We start from the raw sequence: 12,784 nt of genomic DNA, 5'->3' as shown, positions 1-12,784 counted from the left end.
TCAAGTTGATAGCTGTATCAAGTTGACAGCTGTATCAAGTTGACAGCTGTATCAAGTTGATAGCTGTATCAAGTTGATAGCTGTATCAAGTTGATAGCTGTATCAAGTTGATAGCTGTATCAAGTTGACAGCTGTATCAAGTTGACAGCTGTATCAAGTTGACAGCTGTATCAAGTTGATAGCTGTATCAAGTTGATAGCTGTATCAACTTGACAGCTGTATCAAGTTGACAGCTGTATCAAGTTGACAGCTGTATCAAGTTGATAGCTGTATCAAGTTGATAGCTGTATCAAGTTGATAGCTGTATCAAGTTGATAGCTGTATCAAGTTGATAGCTGTATCAAGTTGATAGCTGTATCAAGTTGATAGCTGTATCAAGTTGACAGCTGTATCAAGTTGACAGCTGTATCAAGTTGACAGCTGTATCAAGTTGACAGCTGTATCAAGTTGATAGCTGTATCAAGTTGATAGCTGTATCAAGTTGATAGCTGTATCAAGTTGATAGCTGTATCAAGTTGACAGCTGTATCAAGTTGATAGCTGTATCAAGTTGACAGCTGTATCAAGTTGACAGCTGTATCAAGTTGACAGCTGTATCAAGTTGATAGCTGTATCAAGTTGATAGCTGTATCAAGTTGATAGCTATATCAAGTTGACAGCTGTATCAAGTTGACAGCTGTATCAAGTTGATAGCTGTATCAAGTTGATAGCTGTATCAAGTTGATAGCTGTATCAAGTTGATAGCTGTATCAAGTTGATAGCTGTATCAAGTTGGTAGCTGTATCAAGTTGACAGCTGTATCAAGTAAATGAGAGATGGTAAGGTGAGGCTTAAGACTAAGAATAGACTGCATAACAAAGGCTGAGCCTTTGTTATGCAGTCTATTCTTACCATATTAAATAAAAAGTGTGCCTTGGCCCTTCCTCTCTCCAACCATTATATATACGTAGTAGTATTTCTTGTAATCTCTCATTTACTTGATGCGGCTGTCGTGGCTGTGACGGTTCCACCTGAAGACGGAAGCTTGTGTTGCCTCCGAAACGTCGTGATTTTTTTATTTTATTTTTATTAATTTTAATGTTTTACCTACGTGACTTTACCGAAAAAAACAAAGAATATAAAAATCCATTGTACTGTACTCTGCTCAAAAATATAAGCTCCCTGCCTTCACAAACCATCACTGACCAGCGTGATTTTTGTCTTTAGTTTGTTGTACGGTGCGAAATAATTCAAAATTCATACATATGTAGACTCACACAGAGACCCATAGACTCACACAGAGACCCATAGACTCACACAGAGACCCATAGACGCACACAGAGACCCATAGACTCACACAGAGACCCATAGACTCACACAGAGACCCATAGACTCACACAGAGACCCATAGACTTACACAGAGACCCACAGACTCACACAGAGGAGACCCACAGACTCACACAGAGGAGAGCCACAGACTCACACAGAGACCCACAGACTCACACAGAGGAGACCCACAGACTCACACAGAGACCCATAGACTCACACAGAGACCCATAGACGCACACAGAGACCCATAGACTCACACAGAGACCCACAGACTCACACAGAGGAGACCCACAGACTCACACAGAGACCCATAGACTCACACAGAGACCCATAGACTCACACAGAGACCCATAGACTTACACAGAGACCCACAGACTCACACAGAGGAGACCCACAGACTCACACAGAGGAGAGCCACAGACTCACACAGAGACCCACAGACTCACACAGAGGAGACCCACAGACTCACACAGAGACCCATAGACTCACACAGAGACCCATAGACGCACACAGAGACCCATAGACTCACACAGAGACCCACAGACTCACACAGAGGAGACCCACAGACTCACACAGAGACCCATAGACTCACACAGAGACCCATAGACGCACACAGAGACCCATAGACGCACACAGATACCCATAGACTCACACAGAGACCCACAGACTCCCACAGAGGAGACCCACAGACTCACACAGAGACCCATAGACTCACACAGAGACCCATAGACGCACACAGAGACCCATAGACGCACACAGATACCCATAGACTCGCACAGAGACGCATAGACTTACAGAGACCCATAGACTCACACAGAGACCCATAGACTCACACAGAGACCCATAGACGCACACAGAGACCCATAGACGCACACAGATACCCATAGACGCACACAGATACCCATAGACTCGCACAGAGACGCATAGACTTACAGAGACCCATAGACTCACACAGAGGAGACCCACAGACTCACACAGAGACCCACAGACTCACACAGAGGAGACCCACAGACTCACATAGAGGAGACGCATAGACCCACACAGAGACCAATAGACTCACACAGAGATGCATAGACTCACACAGAGACCCATAGACTCACACAGAGAGACATAGACTCACACAGAGACCCATAGACTCACACAGAGACCCATAGACTTCCACAGAGACCCACAGACTCACACAGAGACGCATAGACTCACACAGAGACCCATAGACTCACACAGAGAGACATAGACTCACACAGAGACCCATAGACTTCCACAGAGACCCACAGACTCACACAGAGACCCATAGACTCACACAGAGAGACATAGACTCACACAGAGACCCATAGACTCACACAGAGACGCATAGACTCACACAGAGACCCATAGACTTACACCGAGACCCATAGACGCACACAGAGGAGACCCACAGACTCACACAAAGGAGACCCACAGACTCACACAGAGGAGACGCATAGACGCCCACAGAGACCCATAGACTCACACAGAGACCCATAGACTAACACAGAGACGCATAGACTCACACAAAGACCCATAGACTAACACAGAGACCCATAGACTCACACAGAGACCCACCGACTCACACAGAGGAGACACACAGACTCACACAGCAGAGACCCATAGACTCACACAGAGACGCATAGACTCACACAGAGACCCATAGACTTACACAGAGACCCATAGACGCACACAGAGGAGACCCACAGACTCACACAAAGGAGACCCACAGACTCACACAGAGGAGACGCATAGACGCCCACAGAGACCCATAGACTCACACAGAGACCCATAGACTCACACAGAGACCCATAGACTCACACAGAGACCCATAGACTCACACAGAGACCCATAGACTCACACAGAGACCCATAGACTCACACAGAGACCCATAGACTCACACAAAGACCCATAGACTCATACAGAGGAGACCCACAGACTCACACAGAGACCCACAGACTCACACAGAGGAGACCCACAGACTCACACAGAGGAGACGCATAGACTCACACAGAGACCCACAGACTCACACAGAGACCCATAGGCTCACACAGAGACCCATAGACTCACACAGAGGAGACCCATAGACTCCCACAGACACCCATAAACTCACACAGAGACCCATAGACTCACACAGAGACGCATAGACTCCTACAGAGACCCATAGACTCACACAGAGACGCATAGACTCCCACAGAGACCCATAGACTCACACAGAGACCCATAGACTCACACAGAGACCCATATACTCACACAGAGACCCATAGTTTGTTGTCCTTTCCCCGCACCTCCGATGAGCATGGTTGGCTATGTGCGGTACGAAATAAGTTTAACATACATTTCTAGATATGTGATGTAATATGGTGAAATCAATCATATTATCCAAACGGTATGCGAGGCTGCATTTAAGTAGTAGATTCATAAAAAAAACTGTTTACGTTCATAGATTATTCTTCCGAGATGAAGATTGTGATGTCACGTTCAGTTCATATCTTGGCCATTTGACAGAAAAAAATTATACAAATACGTTCAATGTGATCTGCCTTGTCTGCCAACAGCGCCATACACCATGAAGCAGAACCTAACTCCCTATCTTGCTAGAGTCGGTGGCTCCAGGGCATTTTGCTGAGACCGTGACATTGTCGAGGCGCTATAACACTCTTGACACTTAAGCGGTTGTGCTTTCACTACGTTGTCCCCACCTGAAGAAGGACGCTTGTGTTGCGCCCGAAACGTTGTGATTTAATGTCATTGTTTTATTTAATTTAAAATTTTACCTACGTGACTTTACCGAAAAAAAACAGAGTCTTGACATGTTGTTTTATCTTCTTCTTGGTTCTTTCGGTAAAGTCACGTAGAAGGGAAGTAATAAAATAATAAAAATAAAACATAATAAAATAATTCTCACGACGTTTCGGCCACAGCGTCAATCCACGGCTGTTTGAAGGGCTCCTCATCCCATGTTGGCGATGGGAGTTGTGTTTTTTACTATATTTCGCCACGATGGTCAGTGCAAGTTTGTGAAGGGAACCCAGGCCTGGTTAAGTTCTTACTCACCACTGATGTTACTTGTGGATGGGAATCGAACCCAGGTCACTGAGTGCACAGTGCCATGCAGGAAGCCACTGCACTGCCTCATGACCACCATGGTGTACGGTGCTTTTCATTTTTAAATCCTTTATATTAAGTTCGCGTGCTTGCTTGCTTGCTTGCGTGCTTGCTTGCTTGCTTACGACCGTGCAAATCTTTCGGTCGTTTTTTAACCCACTTCCCGTGATCCAATCGAGCTGACATTTTGCACACAGACTCGTTGTGCCAGACAATTAATGTTCGTGAAAAAAAATTCCCAAAATTTTACACTTTTTAGGCAAAAAAATTTTATTTTACATATATTCAAATAGAACGCATTCATGGCTTTGGCTGAACATCACAGTATAAGAGCCCAGAGCGTAACCCCTCCACAGGCCGTGGCGGAGTAGCGCAGTTGGTAGCGCCCTCGCTTCCCATGCCAAAGGTCGCGGGATCGATCCCCGCGTCCTCCACAGGCGAATATATTTTTAAATCCTTTATATTAAGTTCGCTGCCACGCATATAACGGATTTATAGTGAAAAACTTTGTTTTTACGGGTTATACTTATGCAATATTTTGCTGTCTTTTCTTGGATTTTCTGTTTGCACATAGTCACTTTAAGATGTTTTCTTGTTCATGTTTTTGTTTTTTGTTTGTTGCGGTTGCACCCGATTCAAGAGCCGAATGGCTCACAGGGCTCTACACCTAATACATTAACTTGAACTTGATCTTAAGTACAAATATGTTAAATATCCATCTTGAATCTTGTTTTTTTCATGATTCACATTTTTTAATGAAACTGTAATAAATCCGCTCCGGACGATATCGTGTCTTTTGTCTTTTCTTTATTCGTTCTTCATTACACAGCTCCCTCACACCACTGGCTGACGGTTTGTGGGAGACAGCCTCCGGCCTGCCACGTGGCCGCTGGCGGCACAGACGTGGTCCCTCTTCAGCCCCTCTCCACACTGACCCTGAGCTGTCTCTCCCCATCCCTTATAACACCTGGCCCACGTGATACCACGCAGCCAATCATCAGCCTCGCCCCCTGGAACCTTCCAGATGTTGCTATGCAGCCACAGGCCACGCCCCTGGCTCGACGTCCCATTGGCTGCGGGCTGAGGCCGGCAGAGCCAATCACCATCGCCCAGTTACCCCCCGGGTGCATCTTCATATTACATAACCATATTTTTCTAACATGATTATGATTGATAATTGGTTTTTTACCCTTCTATCTGGCAACAAAACTGACACCTTTTTACAAGGAGTCATGTTTGCATAGACCACAATACCTGCAGTCATAATGCAAACAAAAAACATAATTTTGATAATGTGCTCTGTCCTTGAAGTTGATTGGTCCACACCCGAGACAGCTTTCGCGGGGAGTATACGGAACCTAACCCCAGCCGCGTACTCCGAGACCTTGATGCTGTACGCGACATTGTATGATGTTGCCATGTTTTTCTCTTCACTATTTTTATTTTCATTTCTGTCTTTCTTGCGACCTGTTATGCACGTTGTGTTTGCCAGGGAAACGATGGTTTTGTTCATGAATACCGATTCAAGAGCTGCTTGGCTCACAGAGTACTTCAAGATAAACTGACAAAAAAGTAAACCCGTAAAAACAAAGTTTTTCACTATAAATCCTTTATATGCGTGGCATCGGGGCGGCTAGAGTCCTCTCGTCCTCTGGCTTGAGATGGCTGCCACCTATGGGTCAGATGATTGTCTGGCAGCATTAAACAATTGGTAATTAAATATTTAAAAAAAATTCCCTAAACAGTGTAAAATTTTGGAATTTTTTTTTTAGGAAAATGCATTGTCACGCACAACGAGTCTGTGTGCAAAATGGCAGCTCGATTGGTTTATGGGAAGTGGGTTAAAAACGACCGAAAGATTTGCACGGTCGTAAGCAAGCAAGCGAACTTAATATAAAGGATTTAAAAATAAAAGTGCATCATGGTCTCCAGGTGAATGGTTTCGTCGCTTGCAGTCGAGGTCAAATTTGATGTCATCATCGGCACATTTTATTGATGCATTTAAATCACCGTTACCTTTCCAATAGGCTTCTTTAAATAAACTGATCAACAAAAAGACATCCAAATCACACGTAAATAAATATCATAAACACAACGACGAACGGTAGCAATAGACATGCACACGCAGCTCAACCAAAACACGCACGCGTGCCCGTGAATGTGCACAAGTGACTTTTTTTTTTTACACAACACTCGTGACGCGACGTGCCAAACTGTGAGTAAAACAATAAATTAGTTTTGTTCTGTAGCGTAATAAAAATTAGAAAACTTTGCACCAACGCGACGCCGAATATGCCCCGCGAGAGCAGTCACCAAACTCAATTTCACCCCACTCGCGCAACGGAGCAATCGCACTTGGGCGACCACCGCTGGCGAAAGAACCCCCACTAGAGGGGAGTTCTAAAGAACTGTGCTCTTGGGTTAGTCTCGGACTACTCTTCCATATCCTTAGGTTTTTTCGGTAAAGTCACGTCGGTAAAGTCACGTAGGTAAATTTTTTTTATTTTTTTAACCTACGTGACTTTACCGAAAAAACCTAAGAATATGAATCATTGCAGTCACAAAAGCTTCAAATCTACTCTTCCATACTCACCTTGTGAGGCAAATGTAAACGCAAAGCATCCACCGTATGTATTACCCAGGTGCCCCTATTGCACAATGAGATTTTTTCTCGTGCAAAGTGAATTTCACATTTACAATATTTTTATTTTAGCCATACAAGAGGTTTTTTGGGTGATATCGCGGAAACATAAATGCGTTTTAAAATTGTGAATGCAGTGGGTTTACTCTCCAACACACCGGTGTGCGGAACTAGTAATAAATTGGCACATTTTGTGTACGTGACAAACCCTTACTAATTGGCTGTGTCGGGTGATGGAGGGTTTAACGAAACAGCATTTATATATATATGCGATCTAACCCAAAAACCTCCCGTGGCTAATATTGGTCGTGAAAACCTATGTGCTAAACTGATTTGTATTTTTGTCGACAGTGCATCATTTATTTCCATTGTCACTATCACCATCATCACCATCATCGCCACCGCCACCGCCGTCACCAAAGCGACCGTCATGGTGGTCGACCGACATCAGACGCAGTACTGCAGCGTGCAGAGCAGCGGCGGGGGGGCCCTGGATGACCGCGGAGAAGACCTCGCTGCAAGTTCGCGGTGGCGTTGTTCCCAGTCAACAGGAAGCCAGACTGAGTCACTGCACAGGGAGGAGACGGCGCACTGCGAGACTCCTACACAAGAGGGGGCAGAGAGAGACAAAGCACCACAAATAAACACAAATACTACACACGAAGACAAAGCTCACTCGTATAGCCTGAACAGGCTGTTGGCGAGCACCTATGAAGGCCGGAATGGTACACGAGGGGGTGGGTAGCCAGCACCACGCCCGACCGCCTTTTTTTCCCGAGTGGCGATGTTTACACACCAGATACTCATTTTAGGCTGAGTCGACCTAGTGGAGGCCCAGGACCGGTTAAAATAATCGTAACTGGTGTTGGTCGTGAGCAGAATCGAACTCGGGTCACCGGGTTCGTAGCTCAGCGCACTAACTGCTACACTACCAATCCTCACACACCAATACTCGCCATTCGCCACAAAGTGGCGTTGACGTCACCACGGCACTTGTGCCAGGCTATGTGCACGTTCAGACCACATGAAGTGTCGAATGCCCACTGGAAGGAGGTCACGGGACAGACCCAGGTGCCACGGGTCGACTGACTGAGATGACCGAGATGACTGGCTGATGCACCACCTGTGCCCCCTACTGTGCCAACTTGCTGTGTTTTAGGCGCCCGGCGCTCCGCTCGTTGTTGTGTCTCCAACTGCCCAGTAGCGTCCTTCACGAGCCTCCTCCACAGAGGCCGATCTAGACACTGCTGGTACCAGTTATCGGCAAGTCCACTCAGCTCCACATCCTCTTGTACCACATCACTCCATCTCTCCTCTAGCCCATATCACGCCCATTTATCCCCCTCTATCTGGCGGTGGCTGGGCATTCGGTGGCTGGGCATTCGGGCTACATGACCCAGCCAACGTAGCCTTGCTTGCTGACGCACCACACAGAAGCACACCTCGGATACAGGCCGAGACTTTGTAGAATAACACGGCAAATTGGCAAATACATTAAACGTTATAAAGATTAGAATTATATACAGGATGTGACTCTACCATAAAATACAGACAATCTAAAGGGGTGACAATCGAGATAATCTAGAGGTGTGGATGGAAAGAATCTACCAGAGGGTGAATGAGAACCTATATTGGTAAAATTATCGATTTCATCTCCAGTGATTTGAGTATCAATCGACTCTAATTGTGCTGTAACAAAAACCTGTGACTGTACATAATGAAGACAATCGATCATCACACGCATAAAGTAATTTCATCATGAGCATAAGCAAATCGAAGGTTCTACAGGCAGGTGGGGGGGGGGGGTCTTTGTATGCAGTTGTGAGAAGGTATTATGGGTTCGGAGGTGTGTGTGGGCATTGAGGAAGTGTGGGTTTAGATACATTGATTACACTGGTCAACACACTTTTTCTGGCATAAGGTATTCCAACAGTTCATACGGTCATTTTGGGGTGCTGATTCCAAATCTGGCATCAGTTTTTGTCTATCACATCAGGTTTTTGAGATATCAAATATTGCATTTTCAATAAAAACTGCGGAAGAAAAATATTAAATAAATGTGGATATCTACATAAAATGATATTATAAACACACTATCCTAAAAATACAGCACCATAGTTTAACACTAAAGCAGTCACTGACTCGCAACAACTTGCAATCATACGTGACAGAGTTAATTTCGGGTAAAATCAATGAAAATGGGGAATGCCGATAGCATAAAAATAGAGCAAATCTGAGATCAGATTTGGAATCAGCACCCTGAAATTAGTCTAAAATAGCTGCAAAAGTACAGGCCAGAAAAAAAAAAATGTTGTTGACCTGTGTTATGCGTGTGTGTGTTTGAGGAGCAGTAGTGTAACGGTAATTGCACTGCGCTACAAACCCGGTGACCAGAGTTCGATTCCTGCTCATGGGCACCACCAGTGGCGATTATCTGAACCGGTCCTGGGCCTCCTCAAGGTTGACGGTGCCTCAAATGGGTACCCGGTGCGGTGTGTAAACATCGCCACTTTGGAGACAAAGGCGGCCGGGCTTGGTGCTGGCCACTCACCCCCTCGTCTGCCACAGTGCTGGCCTTCATAGGTGCTACTCGCTAACAGCACTTGCCCCAACAGTCTGTTAAGGCTACACGGGGATATTTGTCTTTCATGTGTGTCCGTGCGCTGAACAATGATTGGTCTACACACAGACTGTACGCATGAGTCTGTTGATGATGGATGGGGTAGGACTAGTGGTAATAGTCACTAGGTGATTATAGATGGGGCGTGGTGCTGGCCTGCCACCCATCTCCCCACGTGCTCCGTGTATCGATCTTCATAGGCGCTACTCGCTAACAGCACTTGCCTCAACAGTTACAGGCTAGACCGGGGGATCTTTGGTGTGTAATGAGTGGAGGAGGTCTGTGTTTGTTGGCGTTGGCTGCACCTGCACTGGCCCCGCACTCCACGTCGTGACCTCCTCCCATGGAGCCGCTGTAAGCAGAACCTTGGGACGACACCGCGGCCACGGAACCTCCCGGAGCCTCGGGCACCATTCCAAGATGGCTTCTCGACTTGTAGGTCCGTAAAATAGCCGGTCGGGGCTTCGACACGAAGATAGAGATCAAAAGGGGGAGGGGGGGGGGGGTAAGACAGATTGAATCAGTCATCAGAATCAGTCATCAGAATCAGAATATTTATATGTACTGGAGGAATCCAATGATAATGCACGGGCAAAACATGACTTTAAACCCCCCGCAAAACCTCCTACGCATTTCACAAGTAGTACTAGTCGCATATCTGCATTTCCCATAAATATGCTAAATTCCTCTTGATATGCAAATTACTTTGTCAAGGCGCCCAGCTTATATATATGCTCCAAGATCGTGTGCTGTTTCATTCAGACTCTGTCGCCTCGACAGACCTGGTTTCACCTGAGGACGGCTGCTTGCGTTGTGGCCGAAACGTCGTGACAATTATTTTATTATGTTTTATTTCTATTATTTTATTACTTCCCTTCTACGTGACGACTTTACCGAAAGAACCAAGAAGAAGATCTCCCACCATGAAAATGGAAACGCACAACAGACACACAGCCCCCCACACATGCAGTCTTACCCCACTGAGCTCGCTGGCTGGAGAATTGGGGGGCACAGCATTAGAAGGAAGCCCAGAGCTGCTGCTTGTGGAGAGAAACCTGGAAGGAAAGGGGGGGGGCAAACAGGAACATTGTCAAAGCAAGTATTATTTATCTCTCTCTACCAGAACGCGGCAGGAGTAGTTGCGATCGTGAAAAACACCGTGTTGTGGAAAATCGCGTTATAATATTTGTTTTATAATCTAGTGTAAAGTACAGTCCGTGATAACGCGTGAGTTGCGTGATGCAGGCCGAACAAAGACTGCGGTGCGTGCGGTGAGTAGAATCTAGAAGCATCCAGCAGCATCCCGCATTGTGCAATGCTACCCCGGGCCACCTGGAGAACCGCTTATTCCTACTTGCGTGACGTAGTTCCGTTCACTCAATTGCAGTCTATCCAATTAGCATCGGCGTTCTAAAAAAAAATGTGTTCCCTAATACATTCATGGCATTGCATCCAATAGCAGCGTTATAGAACAGATCGCGCATTACATTTTACAACGTGATTATCGCGATATCAATTTGCCCAAAACTGTGAAATTGTATTTTACATATAATTGTATTTACACTCAACTGCAGTGCACTTAACATAAGCCTGCCGTAAGTGTTCTAAACGTTACAATCTACAATTTCTTACAATGCCATATGCTCTCAGTTATTTCTAGATTTGAAGCTTTCGTGACTGCAAGGATTCATACTCTTAGGTTTTTTCGGTAAAGTCACGGAGGTGAAAATAAATAATAATAAAATAATTATAAAATAATAATAGACATAAAATAATAAATCACGACGTTTCGGAGGCAACACAAGTCTCCGTCATCAGGTGGGACCGTCACAGCCAGATTTACTGTATCAAGTACTCTCAGTAACGCAGGAAAACAATGAATGAAATGAGCTGCTTTAATGATTAAAAAGTGTCACGTTGACAAAAGACAAATAGTTCACTGCTTTAGCCCACCGGTGTGTTGAAGCGTGAAACCACAACACACAACATCATCGGGCAATTCTAGCGAATTGCCCGATGATGCTGGATGCAATTACCAGCGAAACGTCGTACTACTCAAATTGTAAATGTTGTGGTTTCACGCTTCAACACACCGGTGGGCTAAAGCAGTGAACTATTTGTCTTTTGTCAACGTGGTGGAGGGTTACGACACATTTATAAATAACGCGATCTAAACCCAAAAACGTTGATTATGAATACAAACTTCCTGCATACCAGGCGAGGTAGTCAACATCTCTCCACACTGGGGGGGACTTGGGGAACTCGAGTACCCGGAGAATACCCACGCACGCCAGGGGCAACATCAGAGTTACGGCTCATCGAAGCACATTAGGGAAGGTAGTTTCAAAACATTGGTGTGATGCACCAACCCCCCTCCCGCTGCCTTCAAAGTGCTGGATTACAGCAACCATGGTGTTGAACGAAGACCTCTGCACTATTCTCAGATCCATGGGATTGAGACCATGACTTCTGCACTATTTCTCAGATCCATGGAATTGAGACCATGACTTCTGCACTATTTCTCAGATCCATGGAATTGAGACCATGACTTCTGCACTATTTCTCAGATCCATGGGATTGAGACCATGACTTCTGCACTATTTCTCAGATCCATGGGATTGAGACCATGACTTCTGCACTATTTCTCAGATCCATGGGGTGTGGGGACCATGATTTCTGCACTGTTTCTCAGATCCATGGGATTGAGACCATGACATCTGCACTATTTCTCAGATCCATGGGGTGTGGGGACCATGCCTTCTGCACTATTTCTCAGATCCATGGGGTGTGGGGACCATGATTTCTGCACTGTTTCTCAGATCCATGGAATTGAGACCATGATTTCTGCACTGTTTCTCAGATCCATGGGATTGAGACCATGCCTTCTGCACTATTTATCTGATTCATGGGGTGTGGAGACCACGATTTCTGCACGACGTTCTCAGATCCTTGGTGTTGACCGCTGGATGATTCTCAAGTAGCCTATTTTCTCGTCGACTGCTCGATCTCTCTCTCTCTCTCACCTCGGCCGCTGCCTCTTCTCTTGCCGTCTCCTCTCCTCCAATTCGCTCTGCACTCCATTCCCCCCAGGCCCGTCGACTCGAT

This window comes from Lethenteron reissneri, unplaced genomic scaffold (assembly GCF_015708825.2).
Source record: "Lethenteron reissneri isolate LAM-NWPU_2019-01 unplaced genomic scaffold, ASM1570882v1 scaffold_1864, whole genome shotgun sequence".
Classification (NCBI taxonomy): Eukaryota; Metazoa; Chordata; class Hyperoartia; order Petromyzontiformes; family Petromyzontidae; genus Lethenteron; species Lethenteron reissneri.
The sequence above is the reverse complement of the archived record's forward strand: the minus strand, read 5'-3'. Positions refer to the sequence as shown.